General features: G+C 43.7%; 1 protein-coding gene and 1 pseudogene across 4 annotated transcripts in view; one reads left to right on the plus strand and one right to left on the minus strand.

The window, feature by feature from the left end:
- The window catches only part of TRERF1 (transcriptional regulating factor 1), a 190,898-nt gene that overhangs the window by 20,515 nt on the left and 146,747 nt on the right, over window positions 1-23,636 (plus strand). The window lies entirely within an intron of this gene.
- LOC308494554 (large ribosomal subunit protein eL32-like) lies at window positions 2,680-4,269 on the minus strand (annotated as a pseudogene). The gene is made up of 2 exons: window positions 3,848-4,269; window positions 2,680-2,877 (listed from the first exon to the last, which is right to left on the minus strand). The product of its transcript is annotated as a large ribosomal subunit protein eL32-like (transcript).

Consider the following 23,636-nt stretch of genomic DNA (forward strand, 5'->3'; position numbering starts at 1 on the left):
GAGAGTAAATATTTTCAGCTTTGTGGGCCATGTTTCTGTCCTAAGTACTCAACTCTGCCATGGGATAGACGACATAGAGTATAGACAAGCAGCTATGGACATACATGGACGCGTTGCCATCAAACTGTCTTTACAAAACCAGGGGGTGGGCGGGCTTTAGCAGGCAGGCTCCAGTTGCTTACCCCTTCAACCCCTTCGTTAGAGATACAGCTACGAAGAAAACAGACATGACCCTCAGGGAGCTTTCATTCTTGCTGGGAATAATTCTTTGCTACCGTTGGTAGCATTGCTTTGCAACTCGTTATACATAGTTGACAAGTAGCTCTGCGGGGGAGGCATAGGAAACTTAAGCAACTTTGCTAAAGAAAAGGTTCGAGTGAACACTCAGTTCCGTTTACATTATCTACCAGTGTCCCTGGGGGTACTGTGTATACTTAATTTGGCATATAGATACTATTTTTGAGTTGCTTTTTCCCCCCACTTAACATAATTTCACCTGCATATTTCCATGCATTGGCCTGGATTGTATAATTTGAATGGTTATATAGTATTTCTTGCTGAGGTAAGGCCTGTCTTGTGCCCCAGGTATAGTAGGTATTTGTTAGATATTTGTTGCCAGTTGCAGTAAAAATCTTTTCAAAGTTGAAAAGGAGCTGGTTTCTGCAGAACCTCCATTGGTTAGAAGAAATTGGGAGCGCCAGGCATGGGTGATGTCCTTGTGTCACCTCTAGCATCCTGCAGCCAGGGGTCTGCCAGGTTAGTGTGTGTCCAGTGCAAATGTTTATGTGCAGATGGACCTTTTACTTGAGCACCACTCCCCCAGTGCAGGGAGAACATCTGTGGACTGTGGAGAACAACTTGGAATCTGAGGAGCTTTGTGGGGGTGATTGGGGAGGAAAGGCAACCCCTTGCAGAGAAGTCAGAAAACCTCAAGGTATAGGGTAGGCACAGGTGTGTGGAAAGGGAATGGGTTCTGGGGCGAGTCAGACCTGTATTTGACTCTGGCTCTGGGTTTGTCCCTTATGTACCGTGTGGATACTTCCTTAGACTCTCTGAGCCTGTTTCCTTTGCTGTAAAATGGGGCGGTCATATCCATTTCCTAGAGATGTTGTAAGGATCAGATGAATAATCCAGTAAGCATGTAACAGTGCTTGCCGTATAATGAGCATGCTATATAAATAAGAGCTGTTACTATTTGGTGTGAAGTGTGTGGTCCATTATTAGGCCCACAATTACAACAGTAGTTATTTTACTCTTATTGGTTTAAGGACCAAGACTGGACTTGGCTCTGTCCTCTGTGGACCTTTCCCTCCCTTCAATCCAAGTTCAGAGGCTCTGTAATACCTTATCTCTGTCCCTACCTTGATACCTCAGTTGGGGAGATCAGACGCTGACTCATGAACGCAGGCTTTTAATAAAATCAGGTTAGAGCCTGAAGACTAACTGGATCGTCTCATTTACACAGCTGTTCATGCATTTATTCATGCAACACATACACAGAGGCTCTACTTTGTGCTTGTTGTAAAATGTGCAGTGGTAAAGAAAACAGGCCTGGTGATGGGCTTTAATCAAATAATCCCACAAATGTTTAATTATAGACTCTGATAAGAGCTGTGAAAGAAAAGTATAGGGCATTAGGTTGGGAGAGACACTTAATTCCATTAGTAATCATGGAATACAAATCACAAGGAGATTCCATCTTATCCCCATTTGATTGTCTGTCAAACATTGAGAAGTTGTGTAATAGCAAGCGTCGGAGAAGACATCGATTGCTATGGTCCCTTACATACTGCTGGTAAGGAGGATAAACCGATGCACTCACTTTGGAAACCAGTTTGGGATTATCATTTTGTAAAGTTGTACATGCACATACTGTATGGCCTGGCATTTCCACTGCTAGGTACGTAATAATCATGGAAACGCATTTATGTGGGCACCAGGAGATGTATACTAAGAATGTTCCTAGTAGCACTGGGAGAAAGCTGGAAACTCAAATGCCCATCAGCTGGAGGATGGGTACACACATCATGGCATCTGATGGGCTGTTTATAGCAGCAGCATGAACCAACAACATGTACTTGCAGCCATAGGAGTGAATCTTAGTAATCTAAGGTCGAATTTTAAAAAGCAAGGACCAGAATATTCCATATAGCATGGTACTTTTCAGTACATTTTAAAGTCAACAAAAAGTTTAAAATACATTGTTCAGTGATGCAGATATATATATATATATATATATATATATATATATATATATATATATATGTAATAAAACCTTAAGTGTTGGGTGGTGGGTGTGGGAAGTTCCCTTCTAGGGGAGAGACTCTTGAATATTTGTGACAAGATCTCCAAGTACCATGATAGAAATGGGCGTGAGGAGGAACCGGCTCACATTTGAAGGCCTAGTAGACGTTCTTTGTTTCTGCTTTGGAAACTTTTTCTTGTCTTTAAACCCAAATTACAAAATGTTAACCATCAGAGTAGCGACACTAGGTACATGTGTATGCATTTTATTTATTTTTTAGTACCACGAACGGATCTTTTGATGACCACAGGTGCAGATAGGAAATGGGAAACTGTGGCTGTATCTGATATCTAGCATTTCCTGCACATGCAAGGTGGTGCTGGGAGATCTCAGCTCTGAAGGGCTGGGTTTGCAACCAGGTGGGAGATTCCCTATCACGGGGCTGCTTTCACCATGAAGGGACAGGCTGGCTGGGTGATGAGGCCCCTCGGTGTGGTTCCAGGTTTAGCAGGCAGAGCTAGTTCAGAGATGAGTAAGAAGGGAGCATTTTCTGGGGGTAGATTCGGGTTCTGATAGACATATCGAAACTCTTCCTCACTTTCGCTCTTCTCGGCGATGGGCCTTGAGGCGTCCTAATGTCATTTGTGGAAGGACAGAGTAGGAACTAGAGGGAACACCTTAGTGTGAAAGAACCAGAGAGGAGTCGGCTGGGTGGTTCAGTGATGTAGAGATATATGTATGTAATATATATATATCTACCGTGTTACCCCCAAAATAAGACCTAACCGGAAAAGAAGCCCTAGGATGATTTTTCAGGATGCTCATAATATAAAATAAAACCCTACCATATTTCCCCGAAAATAAGACCGGTTCTTGTATTAATTTTTGCTCCAAAAGATGCATTAGGACTTATTTTATATTACGAGCATCCTGAAAAATCCTGCTGCGGCTTATTTTCTGGTTAGGTCTTATTTTTAGGGAAACACGGTAGTAGATGAGTTCCTCTGGAGATGAAGAGTGCATCTGGTGGGAAGGTCTGAAAAGATGTTCGGGTCAGGCTGCTTGACCTGAGGTGACCTAGAAGCCACTGAGGAGCAGAGCACTTGCTAAGTGGGCGTGGCCCTTCTGGACAGCAGTGAATGAAGGAGGAAAGCTTGCCAAGGAAGGAAAGAGTCCAGAGGAAGAGATGTAGATGAAGTGGGATCGGGAAGCCAGATCACAAACAGTGAGTGACTGCGAGAACACGGAATGCTTCAAATGCTTAAAAATTCACCATGTGGATGATGGTGCGAAGTTGTTCTGTGTGGTTCCAGAAGGTAAAGCTAGGATTGAAAGGTAGAAGCTACAGGGGGAGATATTTGGTCTTCGTAAGTCAGTGTTTTTCAAAGTGCAATTTGCAATCTATTACGGGGTTGTGTCGTCAATTTAGTAATCAAGACTGGCAATTTAAAAAACTGAAATAGAATAGGAAGGAATAGAATAAGGGGCAAAAAAATCATGAGTGGATCAGATGTGTATGGATTAGCATTGTTTCTTGAAAATAATTTGTTCAGTTTTCTATATATTTTTTGACAGAATGTTATGGTTTTATTAACACAATACAATGTGCACAAAAGCTGTCTGTTCATTTGCTTTGCCGTGCAGCCTGGCATTGGGATTGGTGACTGATGACCAGCTGGGCTGGTCTTTCCACAATGGCTTTGCGGTTCTGAGGAGACGTGACAGTCTCAGCACAGAAAGATTTATTGCACATCAGCAGCACTTCCAGCTCCTTGACATTGTGGACCAGGAACTTCCGAAAGCCATTGGGCAGCACGTGCTCAGTTTTCTTGTTACTCCCATCACCAATGGTGGACATCACGATCTGGTCCTTGACTCTTCTGTGCACCTGGTTATTGTCAATGCCCTGGGTTTCCGCCAGTTATGCTTAATGTTGACATATCTTTTGTCTGACTGGTGCTGGATGACCTTCTTGGTCATTTTTTGATGATCTTGGGCTTTATGACGGGTCTGAGGGCAGCCATGATGCTGAGTAGTAAGTGGCTGCCACCTTCATAGGCAGCGCTGAGGAAGAGAGCTATATGAGTATATAGAGATTTTGTGTATTGTGTCATGATATAAAGTATAATTTCTTTGATAGGGATAAGGTGGAAAAAGTTGGAAAACTATTGTTATGAGCTACCATTTAATAATACTATTCGCTGTTTATGGAGCGCTTACGCTGGGCTAGGCACTTTGCTGAGTGCTTAATAATATTTTCTCATTGAAATCTCACGATGACTTTTTCGTGCATATATTGTCATCCCGATCTTAGCAATGAGGATATTCAAGTTCAAAGAGGTTAGGTGACTTTCCCAGGGTCCTGGAGCATAGAGGAGACCGTGTGTGTAATTGAACCCACGTCCAGGTCTCTCACTAGCCTTTGGGAATAACCTTTGAGAGTGTTCCCAAAACGGCCCAGGCTGCCTGGAAAAGGGCTGGAAAGTAGGAAGTGTTCAAGCAGAGGCTGAGTGGCCACCTGTTAGGGACAGTGGAGATAGGGGCTTGGACTGGATCATTACTCTGGATCCCTGACTGTTCCCCCTGACATCATATGGTATGGCTCAGGATTCTACCTGTACGTCTCAAGGTCAGTTCCAACTCTTGGGTTTCTTTGAGTCTCAATGGGACTGTGATTTAATTAACAAATAGAATTAGATTTGTTTGCAATTGGGACTTCCTTTAAACAAGTGTCTGATTTTTCTGTAATGACTGTATATTTATTTTATGATTTTTTAAAAAAGTTATTAAAAATAAAATGTTTTTTTTTGGTTGTCAATTTTATAATTTAAAAAGTCATTAAAAAGGAAATAATATTGCAATGCAACAAAGAACTTTAATTAAGAATTCTTCCTGACAAGTTGGCGAAGACAGCTGGCAGCTGGCCGTTTCTCCTCTTCTGTGGGCTGGGGGAGCTCTGTGTGGACTATGGGAGGCGATTGGTGGATAGATTCTTTGTGTCCTACAGCTTCTATCAGTTGCCTGGACCAGCCCATCCTCCCTGTACAGATCGGGATGACGCAAGGGCCGTGGCTCGGGGGAGCCCCTATTCCCTCCTAATTGCAAAGTGAAGCTTCCATTGATTCCCTTTAAAGCAGGAAAGGGTCTTAGATGTCATCTCCACTAACCTCTTCACGTCAGAGAAAAGGAAACTTAAGTCCTGAAGAGGGGATGTGACTTTGCTTTGTCCTTTGCCCATCTCACAAAGGGCAGAACCGTACCCACTCTCCGATGGGTTGAATAACGTGTTGCTTCCCCAAGAGAAAGGGGGTCCTAAAGGCTGGTTGTGGTTGGGGGGGAATAAAGAGAGCAAACCAGTGGCAAACTTTCTGATTTCATAGGGAAGTTCCAAAGTGGAGGTGAGGGGCGTGTGATTTAGTTGAAAGAACCTCGATCTGGGAGTTGAAGGACCTAAGTTCTGCTCCCAGCTTTGAAACTCACTGTGTGATCTTGGGTGAGTGGTTTGCTCCCGGCCCTTGCAGGGCAGATTCATTCTTGTTTCCTTAGGTATTGCTTAGTCAACTTACCCCTAGCAGAACATGTCCTCAGGTGTATTTCCTTTCAGAGCCAAAGGCCTAGTCTTCACCGAAGAGTTGTCATTAGCTATATTCTGTAGAATTTTAGGCGACAGTACAGGAAATTCTCCAGATTGGTGGGTGCTAGCCATCGGGGAACTTAAAGTATGGCTGCTGCATGATCATGGGATGCTATATCTCCTCTTCAACCAGTTCTCAAGTTCAGGTATTGTGTTTTCTGAATGCCCACAGTACAGTAGGGTGCTGAGGTTCTGTACATGTTAGACACCTGATTCATTGAATTGATAGCTGTGTGTGTGTGTGTGTGTGTGTGTGTGTGTGTGTGTGTAGTTTCTGGATCACATGGAGGCGGGGTCCAGGTCTACCTTTGAACAATCTGTTGATGGACCACCCGTCTCATTTCCAAGCATGACAGGCATGCAGCTTGAAACACAGGCCACCTGATTTCAGAATAGAGCCCTGTCGAGGAGCTCTCTGGTTTGTCATGGGGTTGAAGTGGGTCACTCTGCGCCTAGTTTGGTGACCTGAGGGGAGGTGGGGAGGAGCAGAAACTTCTTCCAGGCTTCCCAGTTACCCAAGGAGATGGGAGCAGTAAAGAAGTTGCTAGGATTGGGGCAGATTGCGATCGGTTTCCAGAATCTTCTTAGAGGATCATAAAACAGCTGATAAATTTCTCTTGCATGGTCCATCGCCGCCGATAGGAGATGCTCACTGGTTAAATGTGTTTTCCCTTGATCCGGATGTAATGTAATGCAAATGTTAGCTTGACTGACGGCCTCACTGAGAGGAAAGGCAAACGGGGTTGTTGTTGGGTTTGTTTTACGCTCTGTTATCAAGGCTAATAATATGACGCTTTAAGGCTTTATGACTTGATTAGTGGCATCAACACTTGAAAGAGCTGGCTTAGGACTGCTGTGAAAGGTTACTGGGAGAGTAATTAGATGGTGGTTGTGAAATGCAGGGGTGGTTTCCATTTACTAATAGCTTCGAGGGAGCCCTGCCTGTTACTGAACCCTGCGGTGAATTTTTTTTTAATAGATAATGAGTTGGTTAGTTTGGGTGCTCTGCTGTAGACCCCAGACACCCTTCAGCTCTCTCTCTGCTTGTAATTAATGCCCATAATCGGCTGCCTGCTACTCAAAGCCTGGCCCTTGGATCAGTGGCATCCGGCATCAGCCTCCCCCCCACCCCGCCCGGCTTCTTAGATGTCAATGCAGAACCCACAGTTGCAGAATCAGGATCTGCAGTTTTCACAAGATCCTCAGGTGATCCGGGTATACTGTAACATTTGAGAAGAGCTGGGCAGAACACAGATGCCCCCTGAGGTTAGAGATTTGTGGCAATGTGGTTTTTATTGTGTAGTGCAATAAACTATTTAAACCCTAGTGCCCTGGTATGATTCCAGTCTTTAATTAGAACCTGGGCACTGTGTGTGTGTGTGTGTGTGTGTGTGTGTGTGTGTGTGTGTGTGTGTCCATTGTCACTTGTGGCATCGGTATAGGGTTGTGGTTTACGGCCCTTCCCCACAGCTCACCGAGTTCTTGGCACAGCTAGTCATTTCTCTGAACGCAAGTCTGACATAATAGAATATGGGGGTGTGGCCAAAACTCCACTCTATTCCTGTTACTGCCCTGCAAAGGAGCCCCCAGTGGCTCCCGCTGCCTGCTGTGTCATGTCTAAACTTCTCACTGGGGCTCTCAGGTCCCCTGGGCCCAGGCTCATCTGCCTGCCCCCCTCTCTGGCCAGGCAGCATCCATACCGCATACCATCAGCGCACGGGGCTGATCCTCCTTTGGGTCCCTCGCTTGAAGTATATTTCCCACTGCCTCTCTGAACGCCCAGAGATTTCTCTGTCCTCTGTACTCTTCTTTGCTCTTCTGAGCTACTTTGTACGTAGTCGTTCTGGGCCTTGTTATTACTTGTGGGCAGGTCTTTACCTGTCACTCAAATAACAAGCTTTTAGGGCAGGACCCTTGTATGCCAGGTACCCCAGGCATCTGGCACGTGCCTGGTGATGAACACCTGTGGCTTCCTTGATGATGTCTCTCCATCAGGAGCCTGAGGATTTGGTGTGAGTGAGGTGAAGTGGCTGCCGGCCTCAAAGGTGGGGTAGGGGGAGGGCTCTGAAAAGAAGCTCAGAAGAATTGCGAAGGGACTCCACTGAGGGAGGTGGAGGGAGTTGGGTCAGTTGCCTACAGTCCTTCCTTGATGGGACTGGAGGTGCACGAGGAGCAGTAGCGTGTTTCTGGTTTATTGCAAAACTATCTGTTCTCTTCGTACATGAATGTGACGGTGAGAAACGATAAGGTCTTAGGAGGAGTCAGGGGATGGGTGCAGAAATTAGGAACCAGGCTGTTTGGGGTGGAGGCTATATTTACTTCTTACAGTGGTGCTGGTAGGATCTTTTTCTAAGTTTAGAAACAGTTTATGTAACATGAGAGTATGTGTTCTTTAAAAATTAAAACAAAAACCCAAACTGACACCAGAATAGAATAAAATTTAAACAGACCAATTATCATAGGAGAAATTGACAAAGTTATTAAAGAGTTTTTTCTTAAAATAGTTGTAGGACCAGATAGTTTCACAGGTAAATTTTTTCAAATATCGAAGGCATTGGTGATTCTAGTGCCATTTAAATTCTAGAGCAAACAACAAAGGAATGCTTAAATTCTTTTTATGAAACTAGTGTAACAAAATGTGACAAAGGAACAGCGTGTGCACACACAGAACTGCAAAGTGATCTCAGTTTTGCATATTGATGCATAATCCTAATAACATGATTAACAAATACAATCCAGCAGCCCAATGAAAACACCCCATGGGCATATGGGTTTCAGAACAGGAATGCAAGGATAGGTTACTTTTAGGATTTCTATTAATATTAAAGGATCTAAGGAGAAAATAAGATGCTGAAAAGGTTTATGAAAAATTAAGCATCTGTTTCTAATAAAAACTCATAATGTAGGAATAATTAGATATCATCATGAGAAAATACATCTTTGTCAAGCTGGTAGCCAAATTTTGCTTAGCATAGAAATGGTGAGTCTTAGATGCATTCCCATTAAAATCATGATTAAGCACCATAATTATATAACCTTGTTTTGGAGGGATAAGCTAGTATAATTAGATAAGAGAAAGACATAAGAGGTATGAAAACTAGAAGAAGGCAAAAGTAAAACAATTAAAGAATTCAGTAAGGTAGTTGGGTAAATAAATAATACACAAAAATCAATATCTTGCCCACATAAACAATACCCAACTAGAAAGCATGATGGAAGAAAAAAAAATCTATGTAAGCAACAAAAGAGATAAAATATCTAGTTATAAGCTTAATAAAATTATATGTAACTTCAGTGCTACAAAGGGGCATAAAACACTTAAACAGAAAGATAATATAACCCCAGCAAGAAAGAGTCAAGTGTTACAAAAATATCACTTCTATACATTTAAAATGTGATCACAATAAAATTACCAGTAGGATTATTTTGATGGTAATAAAGCTGATTCTAAGTTCATCTGGAAAAATTTACATGCAAAAAATTATGAAAAAGAAAAGGGAGTGTCTAGCTCTTAATAGATAGTAAGTATTTTAAAAGCTACAATAATTAAGATAATTTAGTATTAAACAGATTAAACAAGTGATGAGTCAGAATAGAGAAGCCCCCCAATAAATATGCGTGTGTGTGTGTGTGTGTGCGTGTGTGTGTGTGTGTGTAATTTGCGATAAAGACAGTATTTCAAATTTGTGGAGAAAGATCGTATCTTCACAACTCGATAGCTGTCTGGGGCGGGGGCAAGTGTGCAGAAAGCAGGATCTCTACTTTGTGCCTTAGACCAAAATAAGTCTATCAAAGATAGATCAAAGATTTAAAGAAAAAATGAAAGCATAAAAGTACCAGAAGAGTTTTCTACAGTCTTGGAATAGAGAGACCTTCTTAAGTTCGACACAAATCCCAAAAGACATAAAATAAAAAATTGATAAACTTGATAACATAAAAACGAGAACTTCTGCATTAGAAAAACACCACAAAGTGAAAAGGTGATAATCTGAGGAAAAAGTAGTTGCAACTATATGATAAAAGCAGCTAATTTTTTTTTTAATATGCAAAAATACAGAAGGATCTTGGACTTGAAGGATGGGCAAAAGACAGGAACAGAAATTCACAGGAAGCGTAAATGACTTGTAAAAACAGAATGTGCACAAATTCTCTTCAAATAAAACATGCAAATCAGAAGTACAGTGAAATGGCATTTGTGACCTATCAGATTAGAAAAGATCAAAACATTTGCTAATACACTGAGTTGGTGAGGGTGTAAAGAAAAGGTGCTTTTGTGCATTGCTGATGAAAGTTAATGGGTACAGCTGCTTTGGAGGGCAGTGTGTGCTATTTATCTAAATTATAAATGCCCATGTCTTAGGACCCTGTGGTTCCACTCCTGGTTATCTGCCCTAGAGAAGCATTCACGTGCACAGTGTTCGTTGACCATTGTTGTAATAGTGGAAAATTGAAGACCACAATGTAAATATCCATCAGCGGGATGGATAAATAAATAAATATTTATTTAGTAAGGGCTAAATAAGACTGGGACTGTTCAGACCATTAGTGGGGTCAGTAAATCAACTTAATGGGTTGTGACACAGTGTGAAACAGAATAGAAAATAACCGAGTGCATTGCACATAGTGTGGTTGACTATTTGGTGAGATTTTTGTTTCAGTTTTGCATATTCACAAGTGTGAACAGTTTTGCATATTCACAAGTGTCACAATAGAAAATATATTTCTTACTGCACGACTCAGTCCAAAAACTTGGAGAAACGCTGCAAGAGTAGTTGAAAGGAGTATATTAGATTGATACCTTGGGATACGAGTAGGTCTCAAAAATGTGATGTTGAATGATGAAAGCAAATTGATAAAAGCGGAACGATATGTACAAGGTGATGCCATTTTTGAAAAAGAAAACGGCATATTTTTGATAGTATCATATGTATGGTGGAATCCTGTATTCCTACAAAACAGGCCTCCAAGATGTGCTGCATGCAGGCTTAGCAGGGGTGCCCTTTGGGGACTGGAGAGATATTTAGAGCGGCCTCAGCTTTAAATTGCATGCTTTCATTTGTAAAACGGAAAGTATGAATGTTTTGCTTATACTTACTCATTTAAGTGATTAAAAAATGTTTGCACATTATGGAAAGACTTTCCAAGGAACCCATTGACCCCAAGTGCTTTTCTTTAAGTTTTTTTTTCTTTGCCTTTTTAAAAATTCCTCTTGTTACTGTTTAGTTAAGTGTCTTTCTTTCCTTTTGCTTCAATTTGGGTAGCTTATAAATTTGTATCATCTTAACTTTGTTTTTCAGTTATTAGTTTCCAGTTTCACTTAAAATTCCTTAAACAGTGTATATCAATGGCTCATTTATAGAGGCTTTTATTTCTTTTCTAACTTTTGCAGTTAATTCTTTTGAAATTAATTGGTCCCATGGTTTAGTAATTTCATTGTTTTTCTAAAAGCCAGCTTTTGGCTTTTGTTCTTTCCTGATGTTTGCTCACATTCTCATTTGTTAATTCTATTTTCACTCTTAACTTTTCTTTTACCCTTCATTTTTTAATTCCCTGAATTTCCATCCACAAAAATCCAGCAGTGCTTTTTTAACTTTAAGGTGCACACGAATCACCTTGTTAGATGCAGGTTCTGACCCAGCAGGCGGGGAATGAGGTCTAGAGGGAATGGCACTTGCTTTTCCTTTGACCAGAGGGCACTAAGTCTCCAAGTGTCCGGCTAATCAGCAAATCCATTAGCTGTATAAAGATGATGCTTCTAACTATTGCAATAAAATTCATACTGTTCTCTTTTAAAGTCATGAAGATGCAAGGCCTTGACCCACCCAATCACTTTCTCTGGTTTCAATAGTGACCACACACTTTCCAGATGGTCTGAGATGGTAGAAGAGCCTTTGTGGCTACAGAATGTCTTTGCTCATACTTGGTTGGTTGAGCTGACTGGCCTGGGCTCAGGACTGCTGTCTAGCCTCCACTGATTTAGCTGGCATTTGGATCAGTTGTTCTGAGCCTTTTGATCCATGGAGCCCTGTGGGAATATGATGGAAGCTATGGACGTCTTCTTCAGAAATACACCCCTATTCACGCACACCAAAACCCCCAATTTTTCTTTTGTTTGTATGGGCTTCAACTATCCTGAAGTCTGTGAATAGATCATAGGACCCCTGATTTCAAGGGTACTGCTAAGGGGAAGACTCCCAAGATGAGGAACAGAATCCATCTGGTCCAACCCTGTCCACTTTACAAGAGAAGGAAACCAAAGGTCAAGGTTTTCAGCCTTTTATTCGAAGTCAGATTCTCCATGTTCCACAAGCTCCCGTTCTAAATGCAGGTGGTGTTGTCTGTGGCAGCGGAGGGCCTGCTTGGCTAGACCCTGGTTCTCATTGCTGTCTTGCAGAGCTGAAAGGGTCATACCCACCCCAGACCCACCCAGCCTGCATCATCCCAGGTGAGGCCAGCGCCACCGGTAACTTCCTGCAGTTCAGCCCTGACCTTAGCTCTTAGAGTTACATATGGTCTGAGGAAGTAGAGACTTAGATCCCTTCCGGCCAGAATTCTGGGTTCAGACACTGTTCTGGATTTGACAAGGCAAGGCCTCCTGCCTTGTTCCTGTGTCCCGTTTCCTTCTCTAAGTCTCAGTTCTTCTAAGAGGCTTGTGTGTTGTTGGTTCCTGTTCTGCTAACATGCCTGATATCCGGGTTCTGTGGTGGGGACCAAGACCCAGGGTAGGCCCTTTGCTAGAGAGAGCAAGTGGTAGGAAAACATCAGTTTGAATTCTAGTTCATCCATTTACTGGTTGTGTGGTACTGTGGGTAAATTATATGTAACCTGACTGGCCCAGTTTCTTTGTATGTGTGATGGGAACTATAGAATATACCTCCAAGGGTGGTTGGAAAGATAATTGTATAAGGTGTCAGGTTCAGAGTATATGTATTGATAACCAGTCACTAGCATGACTGGTCCTACTTTCAAGGGTGGGAGTCTTGCTTCATCCAGCCAGCTGGGTGACCTTCCATAGAGGTCCCGATGCCTGTGTTACAGAGGGTCACCTGTCCTGGCTCCCTCCATCACAGGGCTTTGTCCATCTGTTGGGACTGTTTGTCACTTCCATCTTATGCTGTCTCCTTCCTTCCCTGATGTCACTATGAGCCAACTTCTAGCTGGTGATCTCCAGTATTTCCTCGGCCAGGAGACCTGCCCAGGGACGACAGCTCCTCTGTGTGCATGGAATCGGGCTGGCTTGTCTATGCCCTGCTGATCCCAAGAAGGATTTTACAGATCAATTTCACTTAAAAATGAAAAATGCAAAAATGCAAAAATCATCAGTGAAATAAATTAATAGGTGAATGACCTAACTACTTCAGGAATTATTTATTGAGCAACTCCCATCCACTAGTGGTGGTGCCTAGTATTGGTGACCTACCCATGCTTCTGTGTACAGGGCAGTAATCGAGTCGGGTTGGGGGGGCAGAGACACACACATTTGACTGCATTTTAGTCCCCGAGACAAATGTGATAACGGAGGGCGGGCGGACAGTGGGATCCCAGAGAAAGGAGCTGAGAACTCTGCTTCGGGAAAGTGAGAGTTGGGAAGGCTTCTTGGAGTAGATGACATTTGAATTGGTTCTTGGAGTTTGATATTTCAGTATTCTTGTCTGTTAATTTTTCCAGATGAATTTTATAGTCACTTAGGCGCTTGAAAAATTACCAAGCAGGGCTCATTCCAGGAATACATGTCTGGTTCGATACAAAGACTAATCTTAATAGAAATAAACCATAAAATTCAGAACATTCAATATTTAGCACAGTGCCTGGAATATAATCAATGCTCAACAAATACTTCATGAATGAATGAAGTTGGTCTCAGTAGATGTAGAAAAATACTGGAAATAATTATGATTGCATTATAAAGCATCATAAAACTAAAAGTAGGTGTGTTGGGGGGATTTACCCCTAAGTATGATAAAAAGCTTGCTTGTGTATAGTCATATACGCAGGCTTCCCTGCAGATGCTAAGTGGAGAAATACTAGAAGCATGCCCCAAAAAACAGGAACTAAACCAAAATGTCCCTTATCACGACTCTTATTTAACATAGTTTAACAGACTCTTGTCGTAACAATATAGGAACAAAAAGAAACTAGAGGGATTGGTACAGGGAAGGAAGAGATAAAAATATCGCTGTTTGCAAATGACACAATTTCTATTCAAAGAAAATTACAAAATCCTACATGGCTGCTTCTGATCAGAAGTTAGAGCATTGGAAGGTCAATATCCTAAGGGTTTTGCCTAGATTTCACGTCCTGGCAGTTCAAATATCAATGAAATACTTTATAAAGCATGAAGAACAATAATAATAATCAGGAAAAATTGGTGGGCAAGCTTACCGAAATATGTTTTGAAAATCTTTCAGCAGTGGGTTCCTCTAAGCAAACTAAGCAGGTAAGCTGTAGTTATTAAAACTGTACAGTATTAGCATAAAATGGAAAAAATGGATCTAAATAAATGGAAGACATATAAATGACAAATTTAGAAAGGCAAACCAATAGTGAAAGAAATGATTTTAAAGTAAATGGTTCATGGGAAAAACTAGATAACAATATGGAGAAAATGAACTCAGATTTATGTCTCACCATATGTTATAAATTTTAGATGTATTAAAAACTTAGTGTTAGAAACTCTTTAAAACTCAGAAAGCAGGTGGAATATTTATCCTCACTGATGAGAGCAAGTGTTTTTGTGAAAATTCCATAAAAACGATCACTGATGAAATGGGATGTGTTCAACTCTAAAAGACGACAATCTGTAAAATAAAAAAAAATACCCATGCACCCAGTCATTTTATCACAGACTGTGTGGCCTGGGGGTTGGGGTGGAGCTCTTACAGTGACATGTTTATAGCTGGGCGTGACTCAGTAAAATGGATTTTAAAAAATAATAATATCATGTTTCCCTGAAAATAAGACCTAGCCGGACAAGCAGCTCTAATGCATCTTTTGGAGCAAAAATTAGTATAAGACCCGGTCTTATTTTACTATAATGTAAGACTGGGTCTTTAATTAATATAATATAATATAATATAATATAATATAATATAATATAATATAATATAATATGATTAATGTAATATAATTAATATAATATAATATAATATCGGGTTTTATTTTACTATAATATAAGACCGGGTCTTATATTAATTTTTGCTCTAAAAGACACATTAGAGCTGATTGTCCGGCCAGGTCTTATTTTCAGGGAAACAGGTAATAGAAATTGTGCTAAAGGGGAAGGTAATAGACAAGGGAAACAGTTGTGATAAATTGGTGGATGAGAATATGTCAGAACTGATAAAGGTCTTTAAGGCAGACAGTGAGATGATATTGGTAAAACAACAAGGCACGGGGACAGATCATTTCATATGAAGTCCAGTTGATAAACTGAGATGTGCAAAAGCGTTCAGCTTCCTAAACACAAAAGATAGGTACGTTAAAACAGCTCTGCGGTAGTATTTCAGTTGGCCTATTATAGTAGTGACAGATATATCAAATTTATAAAGCCCATTGTTGAGGCCCATGGTAAAGAGAACAGGGTACCCCTAGTGTTACTTAAAAGGGGAGCAGTTTTTCTGGAGAGCATGGCTGCTTTGGATGACGGCAGCCGTGACATTGTTCATGCCTTTTGACCAGTGTTTTTGCTTATGGGAATAAGTCCCAGACACAATCTCAAAAGGGCAGAAAACCAGTTTGTCCAAAGATGGAGGTGGGGGGGGAGATGGAAATAATCCCAATGTAGGTAATTAAGGAATTAATGGGTAAGTAAACCCTGTGACAACAGTACTGTGGAATACTAGGCCACCTATAGTTACGTGGAATAAAGTTCAGTGCAGCAAGAACATGGATAGCTTACCTGCGTTAGTGGCAACCAAAATCGATGCAGACGTATTGATAAAAATCTGGAAAAGTGCAGGGCTTATTTGATGTGTTTTCGATCGGGTTCCACCCCCCGCCCCCTGTCAAATTGTTAATATGTAATTCAGGTTTTTAAAAGAAAAAAGGAAGGGGGAAATTCTGGTAGTAAAAACAGTAAACGTAGGCAACGTGTTGTGGTAGAGAGAGCACTGGGCAAGGCATCCACATGGGCTGGGTTTGAGTCACTGCGTTGCCATGTGGTTTGGGGCAAGTCACATATCTCCCCCAGCTCCCTTGTTTCCACACCAGAAGGAGGTAATGGTGACACCCACAAACTAGACCCCAGGCGTTCTTGGCTTCTGAGCAAACACTCTTTTCATTAACTGCTTTGCAGAATGCTGGGGTCCCTCATGTTGTCCCCATCTCTGCAGAATGTCTGTAGCTCAGTGGCAGGTCCACTTCGAGTGTGGCAGCAGAAAGCGGAAGCAGACGAACATGTTCCCAAATAAGCAACCTAGAGAGCCATTGCACATAACCCTGAGAAGGCACTGCAGCCCCCAGGGAACAAACGTGTGCCCTTCCATTCGGAACCCCACATGGCTCGAGAGGAAGAGACTTAAAGAGAACATTCTGGCAATAGGATTTAGATGTACCATGCTGTTGAGCTGCTTTAGAAGACTCGCTTGTAGAGAAGGCAAGAAGGGAAGGAGGCCAGCCACTTGTCTGGTGTGTTCAGGACACTTTGGGGTCTAACTAAATTGCCACTAAATTCTAGTGACAAACTCCTCTACTTGGCAGCTAGGTGAACTTGACCTTCTTAACCCGAGCTCCAGTTTCCTCATTGTGAGGAAACGCTCCATCTCCCTAGTTTGTTGTAAGACTGACTTAGGCTGTTGCGCTTAAATGTTCTCTGTGCTTTCAGTTACGGTTTGTCAGGATTTTCTCCCTGGATGCATGTCAAAAAAAGGCATGATGCTGGAATCCCATAGGGAATACAGAACTGTCTGAGTTATTGTCCCTGCCTCTGGGGCGCTTTACCCAAAACCCTACAAAGATATAACCCAGAGGGAGTGATTACCCAAATCCCTACAAAGGTATGTCATGAGAAGGCAGCAAGATTAGGATGGTGTTTTTAGGATGAGGGAAACGGGGGCCATTTAGGGCAAGAGGCTAGTGACTAGTCAAGAGGCAGAACGATGTGCGAGAGAGAGTTGGTATTTGTGGGGGAAGATTCTAGAAGGCCTGAGATGGATTTGTGTAGCCCTGTAGGATGCACTGAACACATCCATGTCTATTACCTCATGGGAGCCTTCTAGCAACCCTGGAGATGAGGTGAGCTTTGCAGGCACGGAAGGGGTGTAAGCTACTTCCTGGGCTGACTTGGGCCTAAGACAGAGTCCTCTTGCCTCCTCTCCTGTGCTCCTTCATCTGTACCACACGCCTTCCCTCTCAAGATGAGTCGTGGACTCTGACTGATGAGAGTTCAGCTTCTCTGAGTGAAGAGAGGGGGAGAGGAGAAGAGGATGAAAGAAGGGCAGGAAATTTTTGAGGTGGAGAAGAGGGAAAGTGAAGGTCATGAAGGGGGTCAGACTGATATGTGGGAGGCAGTGATTAGGACATGGGACCTGGAGTCAGTCACCTGGGGTCAGTCCGTTTTACAACTGCCAGTCATCCTGACCAAGACCAAGTTAATCCACTTTTCTGAGCTTTATTTTCTCCCTCTGTGGAATGGGGATGACCATCTCACTTCATATGGGTCTGGGGGAACCAACTCATTGGGAGTTGTACATGGAAAATGTTTGGCGCTAAGACTTCCATACGCAATAGCGGCCATTATTATTTTTGTGATCACAAAGGATTGGTGCCTCTCGGAAATGATGGTGTTTCTGTGTTCCTGGATTTGCTGTCTAGTGGGTCAGTAACACTTTTTAATTTACATAGGCAGATGTGAGGGTAGATGCTTCTCTCTGTCTCTGCCCCTTTCTAGGTTCAATTTAAAGCAACTAACCTTGATTAAGCACCTTCTATACGACAGACATTTGGTTCAGCAATTATACATACATTAGCTCATTGAAATCTTCCCACTAATTCTTTGAGGGCAGGTTAATTATTTTTGTTTTTCAGATTAGGAAATTGAGGCTTAGAGCGTCCCACAGGAGGAGATTTCTGTCTGGATCCCTGAGCAAACATACAGTGGAGCACTGTGCTGGGCCAGGTGGTGGGGGGCCCGAGTGAGCCAAATTTCCTGCCCCTTCCTCGTCAGTGAAGTGGGGTGGTCCTTTATCGCTGCCCTTTTCCTTCCTAACTGTAAGAGTTTGAGTCAAGGTACTTAACCCCTCTGTGCCTTGCTCTTCTGTTTGTAAAGTGGCAGTGATAGGGTTATTGTGAAGATTAAAGAAGTTGATACCCAAGGCTATGGCTGTAAGTGGTGGCTGCAACCTCAGGCACTCTCCAGTCCCGTCCCCCCCAAAGGGACCTGTTTTCTGGCTTTAGCCTGCGGAGTCGGAGTCCGTATATTAGCCTTGACTAACTATATAAACAGTGTAGTGACTCTCCAACCTGCCGTTTGTGCCCTCAAGCAAGAGGAGTGTCTGAGAACTGCAAGTGTGAACTGAGCTCCACTTTTGATGAATCCAAAGAAAGCTCAATGTGAGAATTTCTGGTGAGAGAAAGCAGGCAGCCCTAAGGTACTGTGCAGACTTCTTGGGGCCTTTGGTTCTACAGTTGCTTAGCTAGCACAGGAAGGAGGAATTAGCCAAGAGAACAGTTAGAGAGAGGGTAGGTTCCAGAGGCAGGCGGGAGGGGAGTGTCTCGCTGAGCTGGGAGGATAGGGAAATGAGGTTGGGTGGGGCTCCTGACTGAGCAAAGGCCTATGAATCAGCCAGAAGCCTCAGGCTGGGTGCCGTGGGACCCGAGGACAGGTTTTCTGAGAGCTGTGCTTCTCCCAGTTGTCTTGGCTGTGGTATTCGGGACGACTGGATCGGGGTCGGGGGTAGAGAAAAAGGAGTCCTCCTCCTAGAGGAATGAAAACCCATGATGTGGCCACAGAGAAATCTGAGTGGGAAAGGAGGTAGAATTGTGCTCCAGTCATAAGGTTGAAAAAGTGAGAGTAGAATGGACACAGTGGGTGACGCCTTGGTTGTAGAAGTGTGCAGGAAAGACGAGGGTGAACCCCAGTTTTAGGGCGATGATCGGGGGTTTGGCAGTACCACCAACAGAGGTGGGGGGAACCCAACAGAAACACAGTGGAAAGATGTGGAGCTGAGCTCACTTGGGGTCATGTTGAGTTTGAGAAACCTGTGAGAATGCCAGGTGGAGGCATCTGGTCAAAAGAATGTCTTGGCTGAGGTTGGGGTGCTATCTGCACGCCAGTTCTGGTACTTGAAGCCACAGTGGTGGATGAGACCAGCAAGCAGAGTGTGGGCCGGAAGAAGCATATGGAGGGTGGAGCCCCGGAGGGCACTAACAGGTATACTGCGTTTCCCCGAAAATAAGACCTAGTCGGATCATCAGCTCTAATGCGTCTTTTGGAGCAAAAATTAATATAACACCTGGTCTTATTTTACTATAATGTAAATAGGCCAAAAAAGCAGGTCAAAGTGAGGCCTATACTGGGTTGAACAGTGTCCCCCAAAATTCATGACCACCAGGAACCTCAGAATATGATCTTATTAAAAAATATGATCTTATTTTTCTATAATGTAAGACTGAGTCTTATTTTATATTATTTATATTATCTTTATATTTATATCATCTTATATTAAAATAAGATCCGGTCTTATATGATACAATATAATATAAGACCGGGTCTTATATTAATTTTTGCTCCAAAAGATGCATTAGAGCTGATTGTCCGGCTAGGTCTTATTTTCGGGGAAACACGGTAGGTCTGGAGTCCACAGATTTAAAGTGTGGGTATAAGCTCCAGAGTGATTTTTATAAAACAGCCCCACCCTGAATGTACCCCCACTCTGCTGCTTAAAATCTGCCCCACCACCTGCGAGGAGAATCCAAACTCCTTAACCGGCGTGTACGGCTTGTCCAGAGCAGGCCTTGCATTAGCCTCCTAGGGCTGTGGGGCAAAGTCTCAAAAGCTGGGTGACTTAAAACAACAGAAATGTATTCTCTCCCAGTTCTGGAGGGCAGAAGTTCGAAATCAAGGTGTTGGCGGGCTTGGTTCCCTCCAAAGGCTCTGAGGGCGAATCTGTTCCATGTCTCTCTCCTAGCTTCAGCTTGCTGCCAGCAGTCCTTAACATTCCTTGGCTTTTGACCCATCCCTCCAATCTGCCTCTGTGGTCACATGGTCTCCTCTGTGTGTCTGTCTCTGCTTCCTCTCCTTATAAGGCCACCAGTCGTTGGATTAGGGTGGGCTTGAGATGAGAATGACCCCATGTTAACTAATTACACCTGCAAAGACCCTATTCTTTAGTAAGATCATATTCTGAGGTTCCTGGTGGTCATGAATTTTGGGGGGACACTGTTCAACCCAGTATAGGCCTCACTTCGACCTGCTTTTTTGGCCTTATTCCCACCTCCCCCACCATGGCCTCCTCTTGGGAAGATGTCCAGAATCATCCCAGCTGAGGTTCATGTTCTTGTGAGCTTCTCCCGCTATGTGCACTGCAATACTCTTTATTGTGCGTGTCCTCCACGGGGCTTGAGCTCCTCGAGATGTGACTGACCTTGCCCGTCCCTCTTTAGTACAGGTAACGTGGTATCTGAGAGCCCAGCCCCGAAGTGCTGTGGAAGGGGATTTGAGTCCTGGGTCTCCGCCTGACTAACCATGTGACCCTGCTCTACCCTCCCAGCCTCAGTTTCCCCATCTGAAGTGAAAATTTAATAAATTAAGTGAGAAAACATGTGTACAGCAGCTAGTGCAGGACTCACAAGTCCAGGAGGGTAGGTGCCATGTTTGTTTATTTTCCTTTGTGGATCTGGCACTTGGTAGGTGCTCCATAAATATTTGTTGAATGAGTGACCGCATGAGGAGACTTGATGAGAAGTGACACTTCTTTGTTTATGGATGTGACCCTTCCTTAGAAACCCCCCTTCTTCCTGCCCTCGGTCCTTAAGAGCTGGGTAATTACACTTTGAGTTTCAGCTAAATGCTGACGAGTGGCGAGTGGCGGTGAACAGGGGTCGCAGTTTGAGTCAGGCTCCTAGCCCTGCACCCAGCGTTTCTCTTTCATGTGGATGGAACAAACTTTGGTTTATTACATTAGCGGTACCTATGGTGGCTGCAACATATGAGTCACCATTTACAGTAAAGCTTTCAGATGCCCGGCAGACACATGCCAGTCGGGAGAGGCAAGGCCTCCCGCAATCAGGCGATCTAACTATGAGCCCCTAAAAAGACACATACAGTAGTTCTCGAGGGCCCAAGTAACAGGAAGATATTGGGTGACGACGGCCCACAGTCCTCTGAAGCTCCCTCCTTCCCAAATTTCCTCCTGGAGTTTTATTTTGATCTGTAAAACAGTTACGAGCATATTTTGAAGTCAGTGAAATAAGTCTGTGCAAATTTGTGTTTGCTTGTTTCTTAACTAGAGGTTATGCTTGTGTCTGGTTTTGGTTTTGCGTGGAATATTAAAAAAAAATTTTAAGGGACCTACTCTTGTTTCTTCATCATGGGCCCCTGAGAGCAAAGCTTCATTCATATCCTGAGACCTTTTTATCCTGAGAGGTAGGAACTTCTTTGGCTCCTGGCTGCCTGCAGGTAATGGTTTTCTTTTCCTTTCAAGAGATGAACCTGTGAAATTCCATTTGGTCTGCAGTGGTAGACAGGGCTTGGGGCATGTCAGTCTTTGAGGATGAACTCAGTTGTGAAAAACTAAAAAGCCTCTCAGGCAAAAAGGCTCCCTCTTGCAGGTGGGGCTGGGTGGGGCAGGGTGTGGGGAGTGGGGAGTGGCTGGAGAGGCTTTCATGGTGTGCCCTGTACATGCCCGGCACCATTCTAAGAACTACAAGCGGGCTACATGGCAGGGCTTGGGGCATTCATGAGATTAAAAATCTGATGAACGGTGAAAACAGTTTTGTGCATGTCTGTGTGTATATCTGTGCCACGGGGCCTTGGGTAAATTATATAACCTCTCAGCCTCAGTTTCTTCATCTGTAAAATGGGCCTACTGACACTTTCCTCAGTTGGATGGTTTTAAGGATTTGATGACATATTTAAGGCACCTCGTACAGTTCTGGTACATAGTAGGGCTCAAAAAGTGGTACCTAGCTGTAATTATGAGAAGTTCTCAGAATCTTTTATTTTGAGAGCAGGATTGATGGAGGGAGCCCTTTGGTGTTCAGAAGACGGGAGTTAAGTTGTTCCACTTAGATAATCAGTGGCAACTCCCCCGCCCCTTTTTTATTTGATGGTAATTAAATCCATGTCTTAAGTTGGCTTCTGTGTTCATTTGATTGGTTTCTGCTTTTCCACCTTGGATTTGCTGTTGATCCATGTGGAATACCCTCTTTCCCTTCCTCCTTGGCCCTTCTCCTCCTCTTGGGCTTCTCTCATAATTGGCCAGACCATGCTTTTCTGGTGTATTTAGAGGATGACCATGAGCCCCTGCAATTCAGTTTACACCCTCCCACATGCCCTGGCCAGTCAGACGGAGGAGGTGATCCTAAGGCGTGAGTCAGGTCTTGAATCTCCCAGAGATTTTTGTGCCTCGCATGGAAACAGGAGAACATCTATTTGGGATTCTGACGTTTGGGGCTCTCAGGGACATAGCCAAGGTATAGGGGAGGGGTGGGGGCAGTGGTGACAGACTCTTTGCAATCGGGCCTTTGGGGACATTTAGAATAATGGTTGCCATTGCTGGACGTTATCTGCAGTGAAGGACCAGGGAGAAAGGGACCGTCATTGCTTCTGCCCTTTTCCTCAATGTTGGTGTCTCCCAGTCCATTCTCCTCCCATCTGCAGCTTTGGAAGGTGGGGGTTGTTACCTAGAGCAGAGCACCCCTGCTTCTCGAATTTGTCACAGTGACATTGTTGCCTCTTCCAGCCTGGTGTTTACTGCCCTCCAGAGGGTACAGGCCTCGGTGGGGGGACTTTGTGTCTTATTTCTGCAGCATCCCCAGAGCGCACCCTCAGTAAGCCAGGGAGGGAGTGAATGAATGAAGGGCCCCATGAAAGCCCCTCACAATGAGCGAAAATTCAGACAGGATGGAATTGCTGACTCCTACCCCCCCGGAAGGGGGCAGTTATAATTTGTTCTTCTCTTTTCTTTGTATGTGTTTGTGTGCTGGGCTGGGTAGCTGTCATTTTAGTTGTACCACACTGAGGCAGAGAGATCCCTCGGCTTGGTTTTCCTTAGTGTAATGGTAATGCTTTAGGGTATGGCGGGCCAGGGACAGGGGGACAGTTCGTGACTGGCACCAGGAGTGTTTTTCTTGCACAAGAGATACGGGTCCTATGACCTCTGTTTCATGATCACTGGACCCAATGGGAGAAAGAGCCTACTCATGTCGGTGGACCAGACATGGGTGGCCCCTCGCATAATAATCAGGATTCTAACGCGGTTCTGACTCCAAAGATAGTGTTCCTTGTGCTGCACTGACTCCTGGAATACTAGAATGCTCTAACAGTGGCATTCCAATCCGCCCTGTGTCCTGTGGGACCTGCTTGGAGAACAGAAAGAGTGTGAATAAGTGTTGGTCACCGAAAGTGATTGTATTCCCTGCTGCACTAAGACGCTTTGACCTTGAGGGGTGGGAATCAGAAATTGGGACAGAGAAGCTGGACTCTGTTCCCAGAGCCCTCAGTGACCACCGAACAGGTTCGGTACACCGTCGTTCCCAGCAAGCCCTGGAGCTCCTCTCCTGCCTACTCCCTCTCAGACCCCACTGTCAGTGTCTGGT

Source organism: Rhinolophus hipposideros, assembly GCF_964194185.1.
Source record: "Rhinolophus hipposideros genome assembly, chromosome: 3".
NCBI classification, from domain to species: domain Eukaryota; kingdom Metazoa; phylum Chordata; class Mammalia; order Chiroptera; family Rhinolophidae; genus Rhinolophus; species Rhinolophus hipposideros.